Source organism: Dasypus novemcinctus, chromosome 1 (assembly GCF_030445035.2).
Source record: "Dasypus novemcinctus isolate mDasNov1 chromosome 1, mDasNov1.1.hap2, whole genome shotgun sequence".
In the NCBI taxonomy this organism is placed as follows: domain Eukaryota; kingdom Metazoa; phylum Chordata; class Mammalia; order Cingulata; family Dasypodidae; genus Dasypus; species Dasypus novemcinctus.
Genome location: NC_080673.1, coordinates 158,003,557 through 158,027,531, shown reverse-complemented (window position 1 = coordinate 158,027,531; position 23,975 = coordinate 158,003,557). Strand labels below are relative to the sequence as shown.

The 23,975-nt window shown below is 36.8% G+C and overlaps 1 protein-coding gene and 1 long non-coding RNA gene across 2 annotated transcripts in view; one reads left to right on the top strand and one right to left on the bottom strand.

The window, feature by feature from the left end:
- The window catches only part of GABRB1 (gamma-aminobutyric acid type A receptor subunit beta1), a 454,973-nt gene that overhangs the window by 318,799 nt on the left and 112,199 nt on the right, over positions 1 to 23,975 (top strand). The gene's annotated exons all lie outside the window — the stretch shown is intronic.
- Positions 11,364 to 18,260, bottom strand: LOC131278753 (uncharacterized). The gene is made up of 2 exons (XR_009186176.1): positions 17,983 to 18,260; positions 11,364 to 15,898 (listed from the first exon to the last, which is right to left on the bottom strand). It is a non-coding gene; the product is annotated as an uncharacterized lncRNA (long non-coding RNA).

Sequence of the window (23,975 nt, the reverse complement as noted above, 5' to 3'; positions counted from 1 at the left end):
TCAAGGGTACTTTCTGTCTGTGGGCCACTTGCTTGAACCACAACTCTGACTCTTATAAACCCATTGTCAGTGGAGAAGTCCGATGTGTCTGAGGAGAGATAGGACATATGAATATTGTGTAACCCAGAACTCAGGTAAATATGTTCTCTTATCTGCTTGTACCTTATCCTAAGTGTAGCTTATCCCATGTCTTTCCCCTTACTTCTCACTGCTTTTAAGTTGATTCACTAAACTATGTGCTACCAGCATTTTTATTTGGTCTGTGAGCCTTTATTTTCCATAACTTCTGGGAGAGTTTACCTGTTAGTATCTTGTAGGCTACCATGACATCAGGATAATTTCTTACATGACAACTGATCACATTGTGTTCTTGCACATCCCCACACTTTAGCAGATTTTTTTCTCCCTACCTAGAATGCCCTTCCCCCATGTCTTTCAAGTAAATAAGTACTTATCCTTTAAAACCCAGATTGAGCTGTTCCCACTTTTAAAGAACTTCCATCTGTTCTTTGTTTCACCACTGTATCTTGTGTTAGCAGATACCTCTAAAACCATCTCAATGTTTCCCAAATTCTGATAATCATGCCATTGTATAACTCCTTCCCTTCAAGTGTGGACTGGACCTTGTGACTCACTTCATGGACAGAATATGACAAAAGTGATACAGTGTCACTTCTGAGGTTAAGTGACAAAAAAGACTCTGGCTTTCATCTTGCTTGCCCTTTTTATTTTGTATGTCTCATATTTTTTCTAATGGAAGCCAGCTGCCATGTTGTAAGTTACCCTGTAGAGAGTCCTGTGTGATGAGAAATTGAGGAAGACTTACCAATAACCTAGTGAGTGAGCTTGGAAGTGGATCCTCTCTCAGCTGAACCTTCACATGACACCACAGCCCTAGCCAACATCTTTTTTTCTTCAATATGTATTTTTAAAATTTTCTTTTAAATGTTACATTAAAAAAATATGAAGCCCCATATACCCCCCCACCCCACCCATGCCACCCCTCCCACATCAACAAACTCTTCCATCATTGTGGCACATCCACTGCACCTAGCGAATACATTCTGGAGAACTGCTGCAGCACATGGACAGTGTAGTCCACACTCTCCCCCACTCCACCCCAGTGGGCCATGACAGGACACAAAACATCCAGTATCCGTCCCTATAGCACCACCTACGACAACTCCAAACCCTGAAAATGCCCCCACACCATATCTCTTCTTCCCTCTCCCAACCATCAGTGGCCACTGTGGCCACCCTCTCCACATCACAACCACAAATTCTTCCCTTACTAATCACAATAGTTCCCCAGCAGAACACCAGTAAATCCATTCTAATCCATACTCTATTCCTCTGTCTTGTGGACCTGGGATGGCTATGTCCAGTCCCCCTCTACATCAAGAGGGGTTTAGATTCCACATGGATGATGGATGCAATTCTCCTGCTTGCAGCTGTAGGCACTCTTGGCTCCCTGATGTGGTGGTTGACCCTCTTCACCTCCCTGTCAGCTGGCCAGGGTTAAGTCCAAGAAACCAGAGGGTAGGAGTTGCAAGTCTGCTGAGGCCCAGTTCAGAGATTCAGGTCTCCTGAGTATACACCAACCCAAACGCCAACCACAAGTCTGGTAAACGTAACAGAGGAGGCATGTATAGAAAGTTATATCTGAGTCCAACTCTATCACACTCAGGAACACAAACTCCAAAGTCAGGCCAACTGACATGGCTCTGAACTCCAGAGCCATCTGCCTTGACTATAGAACCTGTGGTTGCTGCAGCCCTCAGGAGCACCAGCACCTGGGTTTCCATCTCCCTTGGCTGTCTCTGGTACCCTGCTGAGGCATGCACAAGCATCTCTCCCTGATGACCTCCCAGCTCCCTTTTGGAGACTCATAGTCATATAAACTCATTTGTCCTTTCCATTTCCCCCTTTTATTGAAGGTCCAAATGCAGTTTTTAAAACCTAATATGTAGGCTGAGGTATTCTTCTGGACTGAGTTGACCTCTTTGTTCATGGTCTTTTTGTAGTTACATCATCAGCTGGTGCTTGGTAGTAATCCCTCAGTGCCAGGGAGGCTCATCCCTGGGCCTAGCCAACATCTTGATTGCAACCTTATGAAAGACTTTGAGACTGAGGCACCCAACTGTGTTATGCCCAGACTCCTAGTCCACAGAAACTACAATATAATGTATGTTTGTTGTTTTAAGCTGCTAAATTTTGGGGTAATTTGTTATGCAGCAATAGATAACGAATGCATTCCCTATACACACATGTACTATAGTAGTAATCAGAGAGTACTGACATAATATATCTGTTCCACACATGGTATAGTCCTTGAAGACAGGGCTTGTATCTTAGTGATGTCTTCTTAGGGTCTAGCAGCTCCTGGAATATTACAAGTACATGACTGGGATATTCAGTAATTTGAAGACTCCGTATGGGAAATAATTAGTCTTAATTATATTGGCAAGCATTTATTGAGTCCTGGCTCTTCTAGGCAATTTTCTAAATGCTTTGCAGATATTATCCCATCTAATCTTAATATTTTAAGAATATAATATTAATACTAGGAAACTAAGCCACAGAGAAAGCAGGTAACTTACCCCAAATCAACATCATTATGGCACCTGGCTATGAATACAAGGCAGTTTTCCTAGAACTCACATTCTTAACCACAAAGATCACTTATATATTCTAATATACACCTCGTGTGCATCTTACATGTTTTTTGTTTTACACACATTACCTAGCATAATACCTTACATAAAGATGATCAATAAACACAAGTAAATGGAGGAATCAGCTCCAGGGATTTTTTTCTGGCTGAGTTTTTATCTTCTGAACCAAGCATGCATGCACATCAGTAACAGAGGAATTCTTTGACTCTTCCCTGAGGATCCAATATCATCTGTGATTATATGAAACAGAGACCATCATTCCACAGAGACCTTTCAATTCCCCATTCTGTCTGAGTGAAAACTAGAAAAATGCCACATTTTCAAGAACCTTTATTTCTGCCTGTTTTTGTTTCCATTTTGAGCCTATTATTTTTTTAAAGTGTATTATCTCTTTAAGATAAGGTCCAACTGACATGCATCAAACTCATTAGATTACACTTAAAGTCAAACCTGAAAGGTGGTAATCACTTTCCAATCACAAACTAAGACTTTGTTGCTATTGTTGGGGACAAGGGAGATTTCTCATGTATCAAAGCAGTCAAAATGATGTGAATAATCCATATCTTCTTCTGTTCTCATCCTTCAGTCTATATTCTGGGAAAAATTAGTTAACTCCACCACTTGTATTTCCTTTTCTGTTTGGTCTTTGATGTGTGCTCATAAAATAGCAATGTTCTTTATTTCCAGGAACTTAGTCTACTAATTAGTATTAATAGATTACACTATCAACATAATAGGAACAAGGAAGTGGGTGAGAAAGGGAAACCTGAGTATGATATAGGACAGTTTAATAACCCAACTTCCTTTTTTCTTTAAAGAAAACCTCGTTTTTAGAGACGGAGTTGGTGAGTTAAATAATAACAAAAGGCAAACTACTTGAAAACCTGGCCTCATCAGTGCCTTATGTACCTGAATTCTCAGCCATTTTAAGCCTTGAAACTTATACAACCTTACATTTCAACTACGCTGTGGCATTGAACTACCCAGAAAAAGAATTGCGTTAGCAACTAATGTTGTAAGCCCTTCAGGAAATGCAACTCAGGATACATAAGTGTACTGGGAGTAGGAAGATCTAGCATAGCTAGTATATGGCCTCCAAATACAGTAGAGAATGGTGAAAGACCATTCTCCCTACTTTAAAATTTTTGTCTAAAATGAGATCTCTAGAGCACATGTGGGGACAGAATGGGACCTTAAGTTCTGAAAGATGCTACATTCAAATAAATGAAGTAAAGTTGTGGGCAAGAAAACATTTTAAATAATAAATGACATTATGACTGAAAATGCTATGCTGTTGTTTAGTATCTTCAAGTGTCTTCAGAGTAACTGTCGAGACTCTGATAAATAAAGGAAAACTGGACAGAGTTTTGATCATTGTTTCCCCTGAAATTAAAATATATTATGAAAAGCAAGAGCATTGACAAGTTTCCAGGGACTGCCAACAAAACCTATAATTTCTGAAATATTTATACTAATAACAGTTTATATATACAAACTTAATTTAGGCAGACTGAGCATATCTTCTCATTTGGCATTTTCTTCATGTGCAATTCTGACAATAGTAACATGTCAAACAAACCTAATTATTGTAGCATCTCTTCCTATAAGGTGAAAAGTTAAACTGATTTTTGAGGGATCCTCTGGGAAAACTAAAACAATTTTACATGTAACAGATTTCCTATATATATATGTACATATATATTTATATTCACACATAGATATTTAATATTATATATGTATTATTTACATATATTTGATTTGAGAGAGGCGAAATCAAAAAAGTTTACAGAAAAGATTTGGACACTTGATCCATTTGATTAAAATAGGATCATAGGTGCCTGCTTTGTTGCGGCCGTGGCTTCCTGCCGCTCAGGTGGGAGGCAAAGCCTTCCTCGCGCCACCCTCGTGAGTAGCGGGTTGTTGACGCACCACACCTGCCGGGAGCCAGAGACTGCTGGCCGGGGCTGCTAGTCAGCGAAGGGGGACCGTGCTACAAACCCACACAAGCCACTGGCGAGGAGAAGTAGACAACTTTATTGGCAGAACCAGGAGAGCCAGGGCGCCCGGGCTTATGCGCAATCTGCGAGGGAGTCCGGGGAGGGGGCAGTGGACAGGAGTTATATAGGGCTAACGAGGAAGCATTACTTGATTGGTTGGGACTGCAACATGTCCATATAAGGTGGTCTTTATGATTACTTGGTTAGGTTGGGAGGGGGAGGCACGAAGGCAGCTTGGCGCATGCGTACTATTCTCGGCCAGTGACTCAGCGCTCTCGAGGGCTATCCCTGAGTTTACTTAAGGGCCTGTAGGGTCTAGAGTTTACTCATAGTCCCGTCCCTTCCAAGGCGAATCTCATGGCTTGAATTTCAGCTGGGCCAGCTTTCCCTTCACTTTGTCATTTTAATTTTCTTACATAATCAAGGACATAAAGAAGTCAATATAAAGCACAGAAAATTATTCTAGTAAGCAACAGTCTTTGTTATCTAATTTAATTACACAGAAAGTAAAGAATCATCTTTCATATTGTAGGAAAAGGCATTATTCATATTGCAGGAAAAGGCATCTTTCATATTGTAGGAAAAGGCATTATTTCATATTGTAGGAGAAAGTAAATCAAGTAAGTAAACCCGTCAAGATTAATCAAACATTGCTAAAATTTTAGTATTTTCATAGATGTTTTCAGGTTCAGGAATTATAAAACAAGACAAATAAAGTTCAGTTTCTGTGTTTGTCCTTTATTATGCTCTTTCATATTCTGGAACAAACAATTTACTTTAGGACAGTGCTTCTTTATAAGGAGTCTATGACATCAGAACAATTTCCATGATAATATGATGGTATAAACATGCAATATATTCATCGTTGCTCTCTTCAAGTGAATTAATGAATAACTATTTAAATTTTTTCTCCATTTATCATCTTAATTTCCAATATGGTAAATGTTGATAAGGCTAATGAGTATAAATAAGTCAGAAGGCCAGTAAGTTTGAGAACTATAAATTTAGGACAAAATGACTTTTTCTCTTGAATAATAAACGTAAACACTGGCAGTTGTATTTCTCTGTTACTGTTGCTCCTAGATTAATTACAGCCTGTCCTATTAATTATAATTTTTAACAAAAGTAATGAACTTAAAGTTCACAAAGAAAACTGGGGGTTGTAAAGTAAAAAGCTGTATGTCACACCAGCTATTTCAGCAGACCAGCAGAGCCCATGAACATACATAACACAGTTTTCTGTAACCATATACATTGTTTTACCATCTTTTGAAAATGGCAAAAATAAACACATTCACTAACGTGTCCCAAAGTTACAGCCATTCTATTGCATAAAAAAATAACACATTTGTATAAACGTAAAATTATGCTTAGTAATCAATGTTTAAGTATTCTCTTAGAAATTGTCTTGGTATCCAATGATTATCCATTAATTAACTCAGTTTAATATCAGTGCAAGGTTTTAAGTTAGATATTGTGGAAATTATCTTTAGGCTGGCATATTACAAATCATAATTACTAATGAAGTAAAGTTTTTTAGAATAATGATCCAACTTATTTGAACACATATTTACATCTTTTATAATCTTAAATATTATGTAGTATTAATGTTAGCACATTTGATCAGTAAACCTGTATGAGTCTAGGAAAAGCAAACCAAAATAGAATAAAACAAAGACATAGCTGTTTTTTATTAAACCAAAATTATTAAACTAGGCACATGTACTAAAGATTTACCTTAATTAGGTAATCTAAGATTCATAAAATGTTTCTGAATTAGTGTCTATAAGAAAATAATTTGTTTAAATTTAGCACATTTAAGATATTGTAAGTGTAGTTTTCCTTATTTTCTAGGAATTTTAGAATATTTGATTCATATAGTACTTATTTAAATAAACCAATCAGGATAGGCTCTTTCATTTTAAGAGACTTTATAATATAATTTATGAATACCCTGGAGATAGGAAAATATTTTACACTCATGCAATGAAAGGTAAAGGCCTTTCTGAATTACAGACTCTTAAAGAGAGCTTATAACTCCAGATCTACATCTTGCCACAGGTCAAGAGAAACATAAAAACACAAAAACTCATGGTCCAGACAACAAACAGCTGTTTTCTATTCCAGTGAGTACATGATTCTTAATTGAGTTATCTCAAGATAAACAAATAGACAAAACAAACAAAAAACACTAACAAAACTAAGTCCCAAGGGGGTATAGAACACTATCATGCATTAACCCATTTACAGAGATCATTAAAAGACCAGGCAAGGAAACAAAATTCCCAAAAATTGCTGTCACCAATGGAGAATAACTTATTGGCTAGAAGAAAAACGAAAACAAAAATAAAACAAAAAATCATCAGAGAGGGAAAAAATAGAGAAACAGAGTCAGCAAACTTATCTTCTGTTGCTTTTTGGGTTTTGCCTCTGGGACCCAAAAAGATATATGGCTGTGTTTAAGCTTCCTATAAAGTGCACTTCCCTGGCAATACATTTTACCTGATTTGCTTAGGTAAATCCATTAGGCATTTCGGTGTATGACTTCTAACACTGTTTTAGGTTAATAATTTTAAAAAATTAAGATCATGACTCATGATATTAAATATAAAACAAACATGTCAAAGCTTTTAATTAACCCACTAGTTAATGACAGAAGTAATGTGATGTTACAATTAGTTAAAAGAAAATCCAAGTGTCAAACCAAACATATAACATACTGAAAAGAATTTAGAAATTGAATCAAACTGGTAAAATTGGTCAATATCTACAGGGCAATAACCCATTGCGTTCTACCGGACAATTTGCAATTCTTTGAAGAAGAATCTGTTTGCATTACTATCATTTTTCTGCAACAGTACAGAGTTGTAAAATAGCTCAAAGGCAATGAAAGGTCGGAGAATCCTGACCACTAGACAAGACACTCATTAATCTTTTTGGCTCATTGCAAAGTCTTTCTCAGATTTTCCCTATAAAGCATAAAATGTTTCTCTCCTTTGGTATAAGGGATTTCTCTTCTGACCTAGCAATTCTGAACATAGAAGGATGCTGTGACGACTTGATGAGATAAAGTATGCAAAGTGCCTAGCACTGTTCCTTCCACTCCTATATTTCTATTTCCAGAATTATACGTACCATTTAAATTTATCTATTAAATAGAACACTTTTGGGGTAGAAAATTTGAATGTGAAATTTTAGTAAATAACTCTTAAGAGGGGAATGTTGTTTATACTTCCTTCTTTCCAAAATACCTTCTATTTACGTAAGTGATATTGTAAGTTCTAAATGTGTTCCAATAAATTTCTTTTCATCTATTAATCTTCTAATTAATAGAAGATTCATAAATAGTAAGATAATAAACTGCACTCAAATATATATAAAGAAATTCAGACAGTATCTGAATTTCTTTTCTTTATAAAGCCTCTTTTGTATATAAAAATATACAAAATTCAAGAATCCTTTTCTATGAGACCTCCTTGTATTTTAAACCCAAGTTATTATGTAATATTAAAGTAAGATTCCATATTTTTCCTGCACAGTGATTTCTTAATAAATAATTAAAATTTAAGAGTAATATTTATTGGGTATACCACATTCCTAATTTGCTTAGTAGGATACTAGTCTCCACTTAAATGTAGCTTTAATTATGCAATTTTTTGGGTCATAGGATTGCACCATTTGTTTATTCATTTAAATGAACAAGGTACTAAAAAAAAGTCTTTCAGTGTAATTAATTACTAGAATTCATTGAAATATTCAGATATCCATAAACCTCATTATTTTTAAACATTTAAGTAATGTTTAGCAAAATCACTCTATATTTAATATGAAATGGGAAAGTTCTATATAGCATTTCCCTTATTAAGGAGAGTATATTTCAACTTCAGCAATTCATATATATGCCCATGTATCCTTTGTGAGTTCAATATATTCATGTATTTCATCTAGTTTGTTTTTTGTTTTGTTTTTTTTTCATTTGTTTGAAGGGTGATTGTAGAAAAGGGAAGATGAAATTCAATTTATTGACTCTCAATTTCCAATAACTAAAACTTTGTTTAAAAAGAAAGTACTGCTCTAAAAGAGCAAATAATTCACAGTAGTTCTGTGAATTGTGTAATTTATTTCTTCATTTATTTTAAGAAACCAATCACAGCCTTCTTGGTGATGACTATGTCTTAGTTTGCCAGGGCTCCTCTGACAGACATCACACAATGGTTTGCTTAAATACAGGAATTTATTGTCTCATGGTTTCAGATGCTAGGAGTCCTAAATCAAAGCACTGGCAAGACCATCCTTTCTCCCCAAAGTCTGTAGTGTTCTTATGCTGGCTTGTGCAGCCTTTGGAGTTCTTTAGCATGCATCTCTGCTTCCTGTCACATTGCAATCTTGTGGCTGCTCTTCTGGTTTCCACTGACTTCTGGCTTCTTCCTGGGGTTATTGCTGTCTGACTGCATCTGAATTTCTTTTCTTTATAAAGCCTCTAGAAATACGGATTAAGAACCACCCTGGGAAGCAGACTTGGCCCAATGGATAGGGCGTCTGCCTACCACATGCAACAAAAAGAAACACAGATTCCCGGTGCCACTGATAAGGATAGAAACGGTCACAGAAGAGCAGACAACTGGGGGGGGGGGGGCGAAGGGGACAGGGGGACGGAGAGGAGAGGAAGAGAAATAAATAAAAAATACATCTTTAAAAAAGGAACCACCCGATTCACTTTGGCCATACCTTAACTAACATCTTCCAAAGGAGGTATTTGTAAATGGATTCATACCCAAAGGAATACAGATTAAGAACACGTCTTTTGTTGGAGACATGATTTAATCTACCACAGACTATAAATAATGTATTTGCAAGCAAATGGATATAAAAATAGATAAATATGCATTATTAATATCCTATGGAGGGCAGCAGACGTGGCTCAAGTGATTGAGGGCCTGCTTCCCACATGGGCAGTCCTGGGTTTGGTTCCCGGTGCCTCCTAAAAACAAAGAAGCAAACAAACAAAAAAAAACAACTCAGGGAAGGTGATATGACTCAGTTGGTGAGCACCAGCTTCCCACATGTGAGGTCCCAAGTTCAATCCCCTACTCTGGTGTGTGTGTGTGTGTGTGTGTGTGTATATCTCCAATGGAAAATAATGGCATTGTTAGAATTATACTTTAAGTGTTGAAATTGCACACTACATGTATGTTTGTATATATTGTGTTTATATATAAGAAATAATGTTGTATTAATATAGAGGTGTATGTTTACACATATATTCATCTAATTATCAAAATAAGATAGCAGAAAGATTAATCCCTAATGGTACTATCTTCATTCCTGCCCTATATTTGCTTAAAATTCTATTACCGGTCTTCCTTTTATCACAAACTTACACATCATGAATGATTTTATTCTCTAGAAAAAAGAATGATTCCAAATACAACTCAAACAATATTAAAAACATTTCACTGTGCTAATATTCAAAATTTTTAAATTTAATTATCAAATTGAAAGTATCATTTTCCTTTATTCAATTAACAAAAACCATACTATATTCCAGTTCAGCAGGAGTGAAGTGAAATTGATACCCTTGCATTACAATATAGTACAATTTTTAAATTAAGTGCTTTGGCCATATATGTTGTGAGAAATAATAAAAATTTTCATATCTTCAGATCTAGTAATACCACTTATGAGTTTCTATCCTAAAAAATACTCAAAATATGGGAAAATTTATATATTCATGAAAATGTTTATTTTAGCCTTCTTTTAAACTGATAAATTAAAAACCTCCTAAATGTCCACCATAAAGTGTTGTTTCCTAGTACAAAATTTGTAATCCAATGCCAAAGAATAAAATGTTTATGAAATTAAAATTGAAAGGGATAAATAATCTTAAACATGGTTACAAACATGCAAAAACCCATAGACATGAGGGAGAAACACAAAAAGAAATATACCACAGTGCTAGTTGTTGTAAGAAGTAATATTTTCTTCCTACTGAATTCAGAATATTTTTCTTCTTTATAGTTATTTAGAAAGAAAAAGAGTGGAGCCAGTGTACCTCAGTGATTGAGCACATGCCTCACATGTACGAGGTCCCAGGTTCAATCTCTAGTACCTCCAAAATAGAAAAAAATGCATGGTATCCCAAGCCCTGTTATTTTTCCTATGAGGAGCTGGGGATTGTTCTCAATTTTTACTTCTGCCTTATTTGCATTTATTTTTGTTTGTTTGCTTCTTCTCAACATAAAGCCATTGTCCTAAGACAATGAAGTGTTTTAATGAGTATCTCTCTTGAATCTTAATGAACTCTAGGAATACCATTTCAAGGCTACTCTGATTAACTTTGCCAGCTCTGTTCTGGGAGAAATAAGCACATGGCAAAGCACTAAAGCAGTTTTGCAAATAAGACCAAAAATAACTGTGAGAGAATATCCATCAGTTTGCTTTACCTCTTAATTCTGTCAAAATCCTTGAGTTTTACTGTGTTCAATTATTCTTTATTTACTGATTGCCAAGTCATGGCATTCCATCTGAAGTAAACACTTCCTTTGGCTTTTGCTTTTATTTTCATTTCATTTCTAGATCCCTTCCTATTGTTTACGGCCTTGCTGCCCGAGCCGGCATGGGCGAGTCCAGGGACCTGTGGGAAGAAGTAGGGTGGGGCAGGAGTCGAGAGAAGAATGGAGGCAAGACAAGGTTCTGATCAAGCCTCATTTATTGGGGGTAGAACATGGGAATATATAGAGAGGGAATGGAATGTGTACATAGGTGATAGGCTGGTCTTGTGGGTGGCAGACGTCCAAGGAGGGGATTGGCCGACAGTTCGCACCGGGTCTGCGGAGTTTCGCGCCTTGCGCATGCGTATTGCTGTGGTCAAATGAGTAGTGGCGGGAGGGGGAGAACAAAGAGGCAGAGAGGAGAAGAATAAGGAAATGACAGGGCAGATTTGTGAACTCCGCCATGTTGTGAGAGGCTGTAAACAGACCTCACAGCGGGTGGCTCCCCACAGGTCCCCCTTCTCTGTTTAATGTGTTATGAATTGAAGAAAGGAACAGCCGGTGATGGCTCATGATAGAGCAGGGCTTATTTTCAGTAGTGGCATGCGGCTGCAAGGTGCTCCCGTGCTGAAAGGGGGGCTGTGCCTGTCTTAGGTCGGGGCTGCACCCGGTAAGCGATTCGTCTTACCCGGCATGCGATCAATCTTACCCGTCATTGGGAATCATGGCAGCAAAAGGCCACATCCCTGTCTTAGGTTGACTGATGGGTCAGCCCAGTTGGCCATCATTGGCTAACCAGACCAGCGCCTCAGCGACAAATGGCCTGCAATTACAGCAAGCTATAATGGGGAGCCCTCATAGACCGTGTATGACAAGCATGATGTACTGAGATTGGTGGGTGTGGCCACACCCACCCCGGTCTTGTCAGGCCAGGGTGCCCATTGCTCGTTCGAGCCGCTAGATCTTTGCGGAAGCCGTTCAGTGATACAGATTAAACAGAGAAGGTTAAGCCGTGATAAGGGAGGTGGTGACTGTAAGGGGAAAACAGGCAAAGAAATGCTATTAGGGTACAGGATAGCAAATGAAACAACATAAGAAATTTGCATTTTCAAAGGTTGGTTGTTTGTTCTTCGGTCCGGATAGGCTGGTATTGACGAACAGCGGCAAGATACATCACGTGGACAGAAATTTGCTTCATCCTTTCTTGGAGAAATTTAAGGAGGCAAGGCGCAAATGCACAGATTAAAAGGAAAGTGATTAGGGGGCTGAGGAGGGGACCTAGCCACGTTACGAGGGGGGAGGTGAGCCAGGCAGATGAGGAAGTTGATTGGGAGGGCAGTATTCCTTCCCGCAATTCTCACAATTTCTTAACATTTTGCTCAACAATACCAGATTCATATATATATTAGCAGCATTCCTCCTGGAGGAAAAGGCAGGTTCCCCCTATTTTCAGCTGTGAGTAAATTAAGGGCCCTGCAGTTTTGAAGGACTACTTGGGCGAGGGATGTTAGTTGCCGCTGCAGAGAGTCAAGAGACTGCGCACTGGATTCTAGGCTAATTTGTCATTGTTGTTTAAAGTATTGCAAGCTGATGAGGCCATGACCAAGAGCACCACCTGCTGTGGCAGCTGCAGCGACTGAACCTGTGATGCTAATTTTTTACCAATACAGGGAGGAAGGTGGCTCTCTTTGACACAGATGGCGATAGTAAAATTTTTAGTTTGCCTTCTCCATAGTATGTTAGTTGCGGGGTAATGGCTACTAGGATGCAAGACCTCATTTTTATAGAATAGAGCATTTTTGGGTTATAGTTAATTTTCCAGCCACAAACATATAAGGATCTCTTACACATGCCTGAAGATGATAAATTTGATTTAAATGCAGATATTGACCATTCTTACTATTATTCCCAATCCATTCTATAGTAGGAGATATTCCTAGAAAAACTTTCCACAAATTCTTTTGTTTATGTATAGATGTAATATTACACCATGGAGAAGGGATCCATTTCCCGTTCTGTTTCCAAAAATAATTTTTAGTAAAAATTTTTTGTTGTCCTTTACTATTTAGACCATGCCAAATAAATCTGTCATTATATTCAATGGGACTCCCAATAGGGGCACTTTCCCACACTCTTCCATAGGAATCATTAAAAAATGACAGATCCTCTTCCTATATGGCACTCTTGCCATCCTTCTTTATTCCTACTGTCTTTTTGCAGACAATCATAAGTAGGATTTTTGGTTATGAATAAATTGGAAGAGGGAAATAAAGTCACAATAAACTGAGTATTATTATTTTTAAAGATAATTATGGCCCGATTTTTAACCTACATACAGGAAGGATGGTTACTAATGCATAAGGGTTGATAATCAAATGGTATTATGAGATTATCAATTCTTTTTCTTTATAGGGTTTAATTGGCAATTGATTATCAATTGGTATAGGGAATATATGGGTTTTATTCAGATATATATGAAAGAATGGATTTTTCCAGGTTAACACTCTAAGTAATGGGGGGTTAGGTATATAGGCCTAATAAGTGTAATTACTGGCAGCTTCTTTATTACTTACGATCACCATCATCATAAGTTGTAGAAGACTCCATCTCTTCATTCTGGGGTTTAATCCTTTTCGCAGATAACTAAATTTGTTTTCCATTTTCTGAAATGATAGGAGCATAGCCTCACCCTCTTACTTTAATCCTGCCCTTTTTTCCATTCATTGCTTAAAATATCTTTCTAGAATATTGGTTGATCTTCATTTCCTGTGCCTACTGTAGATGTTTGACATTTTCCAAAGTGACATTCCACAGGTGTTAATGAATTATAAACATTAAGAAAATTAAAGGAAATAAAGCTTTTGCTAATTAATCTTTTGGTGTTATAATAACATCATCTCCCCCTTTTCTGTTTTAAAAGCATAGTTTTTAGACTATGATGGCTGCATTCAACTATGGCTTGACCTTTAGGATTATAAGGAATGCTGGTAACATGTTCAATACCATATTTTAAACAGAAAGATTCAAAGGATTTACTAATGTAAGGTTAATTATCAGTTTTAATTTTCAGAGGGCATCCCATTACAGCAAAAGCAGACCAGAGGTGTGAGTGAACATGATGAAACCGTTCCCCACTTTGAGCAGTAGCCCACATAAAATGAGAATAAGTGTCAATATAAACATGAACATATTGTAGTTTACCAAAGGGTGGTATGTGAGTAACATCCATCTACCTTAATTGATTAGGAGTCAGGCCTCTGGGATTAGTTCCAGCCTGAAAAGGCACTGTAGTTAAGGGTCCACTGGTGGGACAGGTATAATTTCTTAAGCTTGATGTTTTGTTAAATGAGGAAATTTATGTCTAAGTCCCTTAGTATTAATATGAGTTAATGTATGATATTTAATGGCATCCTGCAAACATCCTACTAATAAACCAGCCCTTGCATTATTTGCTGTCATAGGACCAGGCAAAGAGGTATGAGAGTGTATATGAGTAATGTAAATAAGATGCTGTTTTAACCTAATAAGATATTGCAAGTCAGTGAAAAGTTGAGATAACTCATCAGTAGCAAAGATATGAGCTGTTTCAATATGCTTGACAGTAAGACTTACATATTTAGAGTCAGAGACAATGTTCAAGGGCTCTTAAAACATTTGTAAAATTTTAATGATGGCTGAAAACTCTGTGCATTGAGCAGATGAATAAGGAGTTTGCTAAACCTGTTCTTTTTGAAAAGTAATGTATGCTGCTTTTTTATTACTATTACTATCAGCAAATACTGTACAAGATGGTTGGGCTATGCACATAGCCTTGAAAAGCACTGCAAAAGTTTATTGTTGGGTTTTTTACAGATAGAGGAATGCAGCTGGCTTGATTTGTGTAAGACGACACTAAAGAAAGTCTTAGCAAGTTTTAAAACAAAGTGATAGCAATACAGCTGGACTTTAACTTTTTGCAACAAACTAGCAGTGTTTGGGATTGTTGCATACTAGTGTTGTTACTTTAATCTATGATAAGAGGTTGTTTCTGTGACACACACTCTTTTATAATAATTAAAACCATAAATAACCACATTGTACTTCTCTTTAATATTATGCTGAAATATTGGTAACTTTATACACTTTTAAGCATTTATAGAAACCTTTTATTCATACAACTTTAATTAATAGAGGGTTCAAGGGAAGAAAAACTTGTTAATTTTATAACACTGTAAAACACCTTCATTTAACTTATAACATATTAAATGAACTTAATTATTTTATTCAATTTTTCCTTTAAGGTAAAAGAACAAATCTCTTATAATTAGTTTGGAATAAAAGGCCACTGTTCAGGATTAGGTTTTGAGAAAGCAGTTTTGAACATTATGTTCCTTTAAAAGAGATAAAAGTTTCCTTCTTAGAACACTGAGGAAACGATAAGCACAAGAAGCTATTTTGATAAGACAGACTTTCTTTGTATACTGACTATTGAGGATAAGAACTTTTACCAAAACAGATTAATGATGAGAGGCCTTGAGAAAGAATAAACATTTTTAACTTTGCATCAGCATACTACTTTATACTAAAGCCTTTAAAATTTTATAGATAGACCCATTAAATTTTATTTAACTTTAACTGTAAAAATTTCTTTTCCACCAACCTTCTGCAGTTTCAGTATTCAGTCAGGTTTTGTCCCACACTCTACTCTTTCCAATAATCAATCATTTTATCTCAGGACAAAATCATCTTCTGTTTCCTTAATAATAAAAACACATTCCATATAACCTACATACAAAGTTATGAAGCAAACCTTTTATAACATAATACCGTGAACACTAAACAAGCTTATTAAAATAATGAACTTTTCTTTACTTTAAATACTTAGTAGCATGCAATATCAGAAACAGTTTTCTAGAAGCAAGTTGGCAGGGGAGGCTGGTTGCTGCCAATCTTTCCTGTAATAAAATTACCTTTTATTATTATTATATTATTATTATTATTAATTCAGGTTTGTTTAATAATGACCTTTTGGAATTAGCCACTTAAACACTTTAATGTAAACAATGCTTCATAAGACGTTTTATAATTATTTATAACCATATAGACTATATCATTTTTAGACAAATTTTATCTTTACAGAACACATTCCCTTACTTAAAGTTATCACAATACCTTCTACAACTTGCCACATGCAAATTAAGTTTCAAGAGTTTATGAAAATTAGCCATCCTACTTTAGGACAAAATACGCCTTTTTGCAAAATGTATTAAATTGCAGTTAGCATTTTCACAAACTTTTAAACAAATATTCATTTAAGTTTTGCATCCTTCATATTATCCTGTGAAGAAAGATAAGTTATTCATTTCAATCTAGGCAAGAACAACCTTTTTTATGAAAAGGCATAGTAATTTTGTTAATCAAGACTTACAATTTTTATTATTGTAGATATCTTATTAACATTTAAACTTATGTATTAATATAATAAACTTAAGTTTTAATATAAGCGCTTATTTAATTTTTGGCCATTTGGATAGACTCTTTTATAAATTTTTATTAATTTATATTTACCATCCGGAGGTATCAAAATATACACTGACATTGAACGAACAGACAAACACAGAACAATCACAACACAGTAACAGAAACATACAGTTTACAATTAACTCATAATTCTTAGTTTCTTAGTATAGCTGCTTTTAAGTTCTCCATTATATGACATTTTAAATATTTACAATTAACTCATAATTCTTACTTTCTTGGTATAGCTGCTTTTAAGTTCTCTATTATATGACATTTTAAATATAACTTCTTAAGATTTCTTCCGGAATCCATGTTGCCTATAACATGCAAGCTTGTGCTTGGAAACATTGTTATTAGTTTAGTTATGGTTAAACATTGTTCAAAGTTGGGGGGGCGGGGGGACAGCTAGCCTGAACTTTTGGAAGAGTTTATTGCTCCTCACCTTTTAAAGCACTTGGAGGAATGACTGTTATTCCATTAGTAATGTTGTGGGTACCTACACTTTTGGCTTTATTATAATAGAGAGTTTTCTAGGTAATAAAATGTTCAGGGGTTAAAATAGGAAGGGCTAGATTTTTCTAATCAGTAGGTGTATTGTGAGCAGGAGAAATGCTGTTTAATAACACATGAGCACAGGGGCTATTAAGACTATATTTTTGAACGGCTTTAGGAAGGTGAGCAATGGTTTTATGATGCCAAAGTGCCTAAAAGGGAGGAGAATCTCATTGTGGTAATTTACTGGAAAGAAGTGAAGAGGAGTGAATGGGTGGTGATTAAGGACAATTGCCCTAAGTGGAGCTGAAAGAGGAGGTGTAGAAGGCGCGGCAGTGAGAGAGTTAATAAGTGGGGCTGAAAAGGGAGGTGTAGAAGGCGCGGCAGTGAGAGAGTTAGGCTCCGGGGGTTTTAGCCAGTGTCTAGCGGGGGATAATGAGTTATTTGATTGTTTAAAGGAGCCGGAGCTTGGGAAGCAGGGGGAGTACTTTTTGAGGGTGTAGTCCTAGGTTTTGGACATAAGTTTGAGCTATTTTCTTCGTTGAAGAAGGGGAACTTTCGGAGTGGCTAGAAGGTCTTGCAGCCTGAGGAAAAGGAGGTGTGGGCTGAGGGCAGAGGGCTTCATTATCTTGTATAGGAGGGGAAAGAGAAAGCGGCGGACTAAGAACCTTCTTGGGGGAACCAGGGACAAATTTTTGGAGGAAGGCAAAGAATTTAGGGAGTTTTTTAAAATTAACCTTTACTCCTCTCGTCTTAAGGCCTGCAGGCCGAATAGGAAAAGGGAAGTGTTACTAGAGGAGCCCTGCCCCATTGTAGCCGATCACTTACCGAGACATCTTCTAGGGAATAGGCAGTTCCCTGAAGGTCTCCTCCACCCAAGCTGAAAGCTCAGGTCTTCCGCCCAAGAATTCTCAGGTCTTCCTTATTTACAAAAACCACCTGCGCAGGTTTTCCTTTGTGTACCGGCTTGCTTCTTCCCCCGGGTCCCGCCTACAATGGTGGGCGCCACTTGCCCGGCTGGCGGGGGCGAGTCCAGGGACCTGTGGGAAGAAGCAGGGTGGGGCAGGAGTCGAGAGAAGAATGGAGGCAAGACAGGGTTCTGATCAAGCCTCGTTTATTGGGGGTAGAACATGGGAATATATAGAGAGGGAAGGGAACGTGTACATAGGTGATAGGCTGGTCTTGTGGGTGGCAGACATCCAAGGAGGGAATTGGCCGACAGTTCACACCGGGTCTGCGGAGTTTCGCGCCTTGAGCATGCGTATTGCTGTGGTCACCTGAGTAGTGGTGGGAGGGGGAGAACAAAGAAGCAGGGAGGAGAAGAATAAGGAAATGACAGGGCAGATTTGTGAACTCCGCCATGTTGTGAGAGGCTGTAAACAGACCTCACAGCGGGTGGCTCCCCACACCTTGCTATTGTTTTTCCTCAGAGTTTGTCAACTATAGAAATTCCTGACGATCAAGATGATAAGAATAAAGATGCTTTGATCTGAAGGGGCTAGCTTTATTTTTCTGCCTCCTACTCTGTATTTTACTAATGTGATTACTAGACGTGGTGGTTTGAAGCTGTATATACCCCAGTAAAATATGTTCTTAAATTTAATTCATCCCTGTGGGTATGGACCCATTGTAAGTAGGACCACTTGATGTGGCTGCTTTACTTAAGGTATTAAGGTATTATGACCAACTTCATTCATGATGGGTCTTTTCCCATTACTGGAGTCTTCTATAAGAGAATTAAATTCAAAGATGCAAGCAATGAAACCTGGAAGAGAAGAAAAAGACCAGCAGGCACTGCCATGTTCCTTACCATGTGACAGAGGAACCAAGGGTCACCAACACTTGGTCTTCAGAAAGAAGGTATTGCCTTGATGAGGCCTTGACTTGAACATTTGCCCAGCTTCAAAATTGTGAATGAATAAATTCCCACTGGTTAACATAACCCATTTCATGGTATTTACTTTAAGCAACCTAGGAAATGAAATCATATTTTGGTACCAGGAGTAGGGTGCTGCTACTGCAAATACCAAAACTGTGGAAATGGCTTTTGAATTGTACAATGCATAGAGGTTGGGATGACTGGGATAATTTTATAGGCTTAATAGAAAAGAAAAGCCTAGATTGCTTTAAAGAGACTTCTGGTAGAAATATGGATGCTAAAGGTCTAATGAGGCCTTAGAAGTAAATGTTAAAATATGCTATTGGAAACTGGAGAAAATGTGATCTTTAATTTAAATTAGCAGGTACTTAGCAATATTGAGTTCTGAAGTTGGATGGAAGGAAGAACTTGGAAACGATGAACTTGGACATTTAAATTGAGGAGATTTCCAAGCTAAATGTGTTTCTCCTTGCAACTTATAGTGAAATGTGAGAGGACAGGGATAAGCTGAGAACTGAACTCTCGGACACAAAGAAATCAGAAACTGATGGTTTGAAATATTTTGTTCCCAGAAAGTTAGTCCCAAAAGAATAGGGCTCCATGTGAGGGTTTAACTGAACATGGATCCAGTCAGCCATTTCAGCACAAGTCAGGATTGGAAATGCAGTTTCCAGGAGAGATCTGTGGAAAGTTCTTTTGTTTGATGGTTTGGACCCCTGTGTACTGCATGCAAAACAGAAAAGATTTTTGTGAGATCTGTATGAACAGAATCCCTGCCAGCCTGGATTAAAAGGGACAGAAAAGGGACAGATTGAAGGAAAATCACTTCAAGGGCAGAACTGTGGAAGCTAAGGAATGAACCAAAGACATCTTCTTGTGCCAACAGAGAAGGCCCATCCATGTATGTGGAAAGGGTGAGTCTGCCCCAGCACTTGGAGATGGCGGGCCTTCTTCCCTGCTGTTAGGAAGAGTGTTTCCACCCCATTGTTCTCAGAGTGTGGGGCCTATGCCCCAGGGATTGCAGAGGACCTGGCATGTGACAGAGGAGTCCAAGAGTGCTGGTATCTGTTCTTCAGGAAAAAAGCACTATCTTAATGAGGCCTTGATTTGGACATTTTCCTGGCCTCAAACTGTAAGTTAATAAATTCCCATTGTTTAAGCCAACCCATTTCATGTTATTTGCTTTAAGCAGTCTAAGAGACTAAAACACTAAGAAATATTAAATATGGTACGAACATATGATTAAAGTGACATGATTAAGGGGAAATAGTCTCTCTTAAAACTCTGTGAGACTTTCATGGTAACACATGCCTAGTACTAGATCTTTGACTAAGGGTCTGTTAATTACATTTACCTTGTTTCTATTTTTATTGTTTGTTTTCCTTCTGCTGTGATTTATGAACTGCTTTTCATGTTCACAAAGTGGTTCATGAATCACGCTGGCCCAACAGAAATGAATAATAATGAGCCCATTTACACAGTATTTGGTATGCAGCTAATTACCTGAAAAAGGCTGACTGAGATTGCAGAGACTCATATCGTTAACATTCAACACTAAGTCTAAAATACAGAAAGGGGACAGAAAGAAGAAGCATGGGGTAAAAAATACATAAGAATAGCTATATGAATGCTATTTAATCCCAATAAAGGGATAGTTCAATAAATCATGGAATACCTATATAATAGAATCCTTAAGAAAATTCATATCTATAAGAGTAACCAAAAAGAAGCAAATAAAGTTGTTACTATAGTTTTTCAACTTTATTAAACAACATACTTAGAGAAAAAGAAATTACTCAGTGAGATGGTGGTCATGAGATTATGGTTCTTTTTAATTCTTTTATTTATGCTTTTTTATATTTTCCAGATATTTTAACTATGATGATATGTTACTTTTATAACCCTAGTGGTTTATTTATTTCCTTAGAAGCAGGAAGTTTAAAAATAACTATAGCTACAATTAATTGAGCACCTACTACATAGCAGGCATAGAACTTGTGTATGTACATAATAACAGTTTTCTTTTTCCCTATTCCTTGCTTCATTGCCAATTCATAATGTCTCTTCTGTTCATGGAACATCACAAACCAAGAACAGGGTAGCTTTTTACCAACTTACCCTAAAATGAATAAGCAGTAGTTTGAACTTTCTTCCTCCTGGTGATTTTCATAATGCTTTCTGTAAAATTTAAACATTTCCCTGATGTGAGATATTTATATTTCTAGAAAAATGGTAAAAATTATGATCCTAAATGAGAGAGGGTGCAGCATATCCTAGCTAACTATTTTTAAAAAAACAACAGACAATAGCTTTACCTTTTGAGACCTGACAGTATTAAAAACAAACTCTGATATTTTGGTAAATATCTTAGAAAATTCCCCATCATTATATGTTAATATTAATTGAGTAAAGGATGTCCCAAATTACAAATATCTAAATTTGCTCTGAAAATATATTTTACCTATTTGTGCTCTGATTAGATTCGTCTCTCCTGAATATAGGCAAGCTCAGGCTCTGGGGTCTAGAATAGCTGTACACGAATTCCAGTATTACCAGTTACAAACTATGTAAATTTGGAAATATTACTTAACCGGATCAAGTGTCAGTTTCCTTATCTTTGAAATTGGTATAAAAAATTGCATTATAAAAAAAGAACTGTTATAAAGAATAAATTAAATAATGCATGTGTAGTAGGCAAAATAATGTATCCTCCCACAAAAATTCCGTATGTTACCTTTAATGGCAAAAGGGTCTTTGCAGATCTATTAATTTAAGGGTCTGAGATGGGGAGATTATTCTAGATTACCTGGAAAAGCCCAGTGGAATCACAAGGGTTTTTATTTTTAAAAAAGCAGGAGGGTAAGAAGGTAAGGAGATATGAGGATGGAAGCAGAGGTTGGAGTCATGCACTTTGAAAATGGAAACGGTATCATTAGTGAAGGAAGGCAGGCAGCCTATGAAAGTGGAAAAAGCAAGGAAACTGATTCTCCACTGAACCCTCCAGAAGGAACACAGCCCTGCCAGCATCTGGATTTTATGACTTCTGGCCTCCAGAACTGAAAAATAATAAATTTGTATGGTTTTAAGCCACTAAATTTGCGGTAATTTATTTTGGCAACAATAGGAAACTAATGCAGCATATCTGATACTTAGCATAGTGCCCGTCATATAGATTTCTAACATTTAATGTTAGCTAAGGTTGTTCTGCCCTTTAAGATCTAGGTAGAGTGACTTAAACCCATAATCCATGATTTATGGGAGTCCAACACCATTCCATTCTGAGGATTGCTGAGGATTCCCAGAGGGCTACATAGGTTTGGTCTTCTCTGTCTTTGAAGGTCTGCTTTTCCTACATTGTTTCAATTTACACAGTACTACTCCATGAATGCTGTTATGATGGGAATTCAGCCCTTTGCCTTATTTCCAAGATTAATAACTAACAATTTACACAAGGCTTTATTCTGTGTGTGTGTTTGTGTGTATGAGTCAGATTTGGTTTACATAGAGAAAAATGTATTATAGCAATGCATAAAATTTAAAATTTATTAAGTGTTCTTAAATTTATTTTTTTGCTGCCCAACTGTTTTATTTACCCATACACATATTTCTTTCAAATTCTCACCTGATAATTTATCTTTTTATTTTCTTATTCATCCTTGTCTGTTAGAAATTGAATCATGTCCCCCACAAAAGACATATTCAAGTCCTAACCCCTGGTCCTGTGGGTGTGAACCCATTTGTAAAGGGGCCTTTGAAGACATTCTTAGTTAAGGTGTGGCCAATTTGAATGAGGGTGGACCTTAATACAATATTGGCTCAAGTCCTTATAAGCGAGGAAATTGGACACAGAAGTAAAAACCAGAGAAAGAGACAAGAAAAGACAGTTGCCATGAGATGAAGGATTTTTGGAAAATCATCACCAGAACACGACAGATTCTTGGAGAAGACATGTCCTGGCAATATCTTGATGTTGGGCTTCTAAGCCTCCAAACTGTGAAACAGTAACTCCCTGTTTAAGCAATCAGCTTGTGGTATTTCTCATAGCAGCCCTGGAAAATTAAGACAGTGTCTCATACCCTCAGGAGTTCCCCTTCAAATATCAAAGTATTTTCCTAAACATAGTAGACTACCTAAGATACATTTTGGTGTCAGCTATGAAAATAATATGTATTCTTTTTACCTTGTTGTGGTAAGTATTCTCTAAGTATTAGCTAAGGAAGAATAATCTATGTACTTATTTGTCCTGATTTACACTGATCTATCCATCATATCCTATCAGTTTCTTTGGTTGATATATATAACATGGATTAAGGGTACAGCCTAGAGGCCAAACAATCAATAGGCCCATTCTTCAAACAAACTTCACTAAGTAATACCGATATTAATCTTGTAACTGCTACACACCATCAATCTCTCTAATTTTAGGGACATGAATCTGGTTCAACATTTTCAGGTTTTTATTTCTCACTTTTTTCTCATATTCTGTTCATACAGATCATATAAGTTGTACAGTTATGTTCTACAAAGGTCAGATAATTTCTTTTTAAATTTGGGAGTTCTTCACTATAAAACTGAAAGTTATAAGAAAATCTCAACCATATGTCTGTAATTCATTCATTTTAGTTTGCATTCTTACTTAGATGTCAGATTTGCAAGTAAGCCCTTTCCATGTGTCTTTGTAACTGTATTTATTGTGCGTGCTTGTATGTGGTTCAGGATTTCTTGGATTGTATATTGTAAGCAATGAGAATCAAGCTGCCCTCAGACATCAAATATGACCCTGCCAGCATATACCCTCATAAATGAATACACTGGCAGCATGATTTCTGTTCATTCCAGAGAATCAGGGCACCATAGTTTCTAACTAACAGCCTATTTTCATATTCTGACCCAACCTTCAAAATGTCAATACATTGGACTATGATGGAAACCATCCTAAACA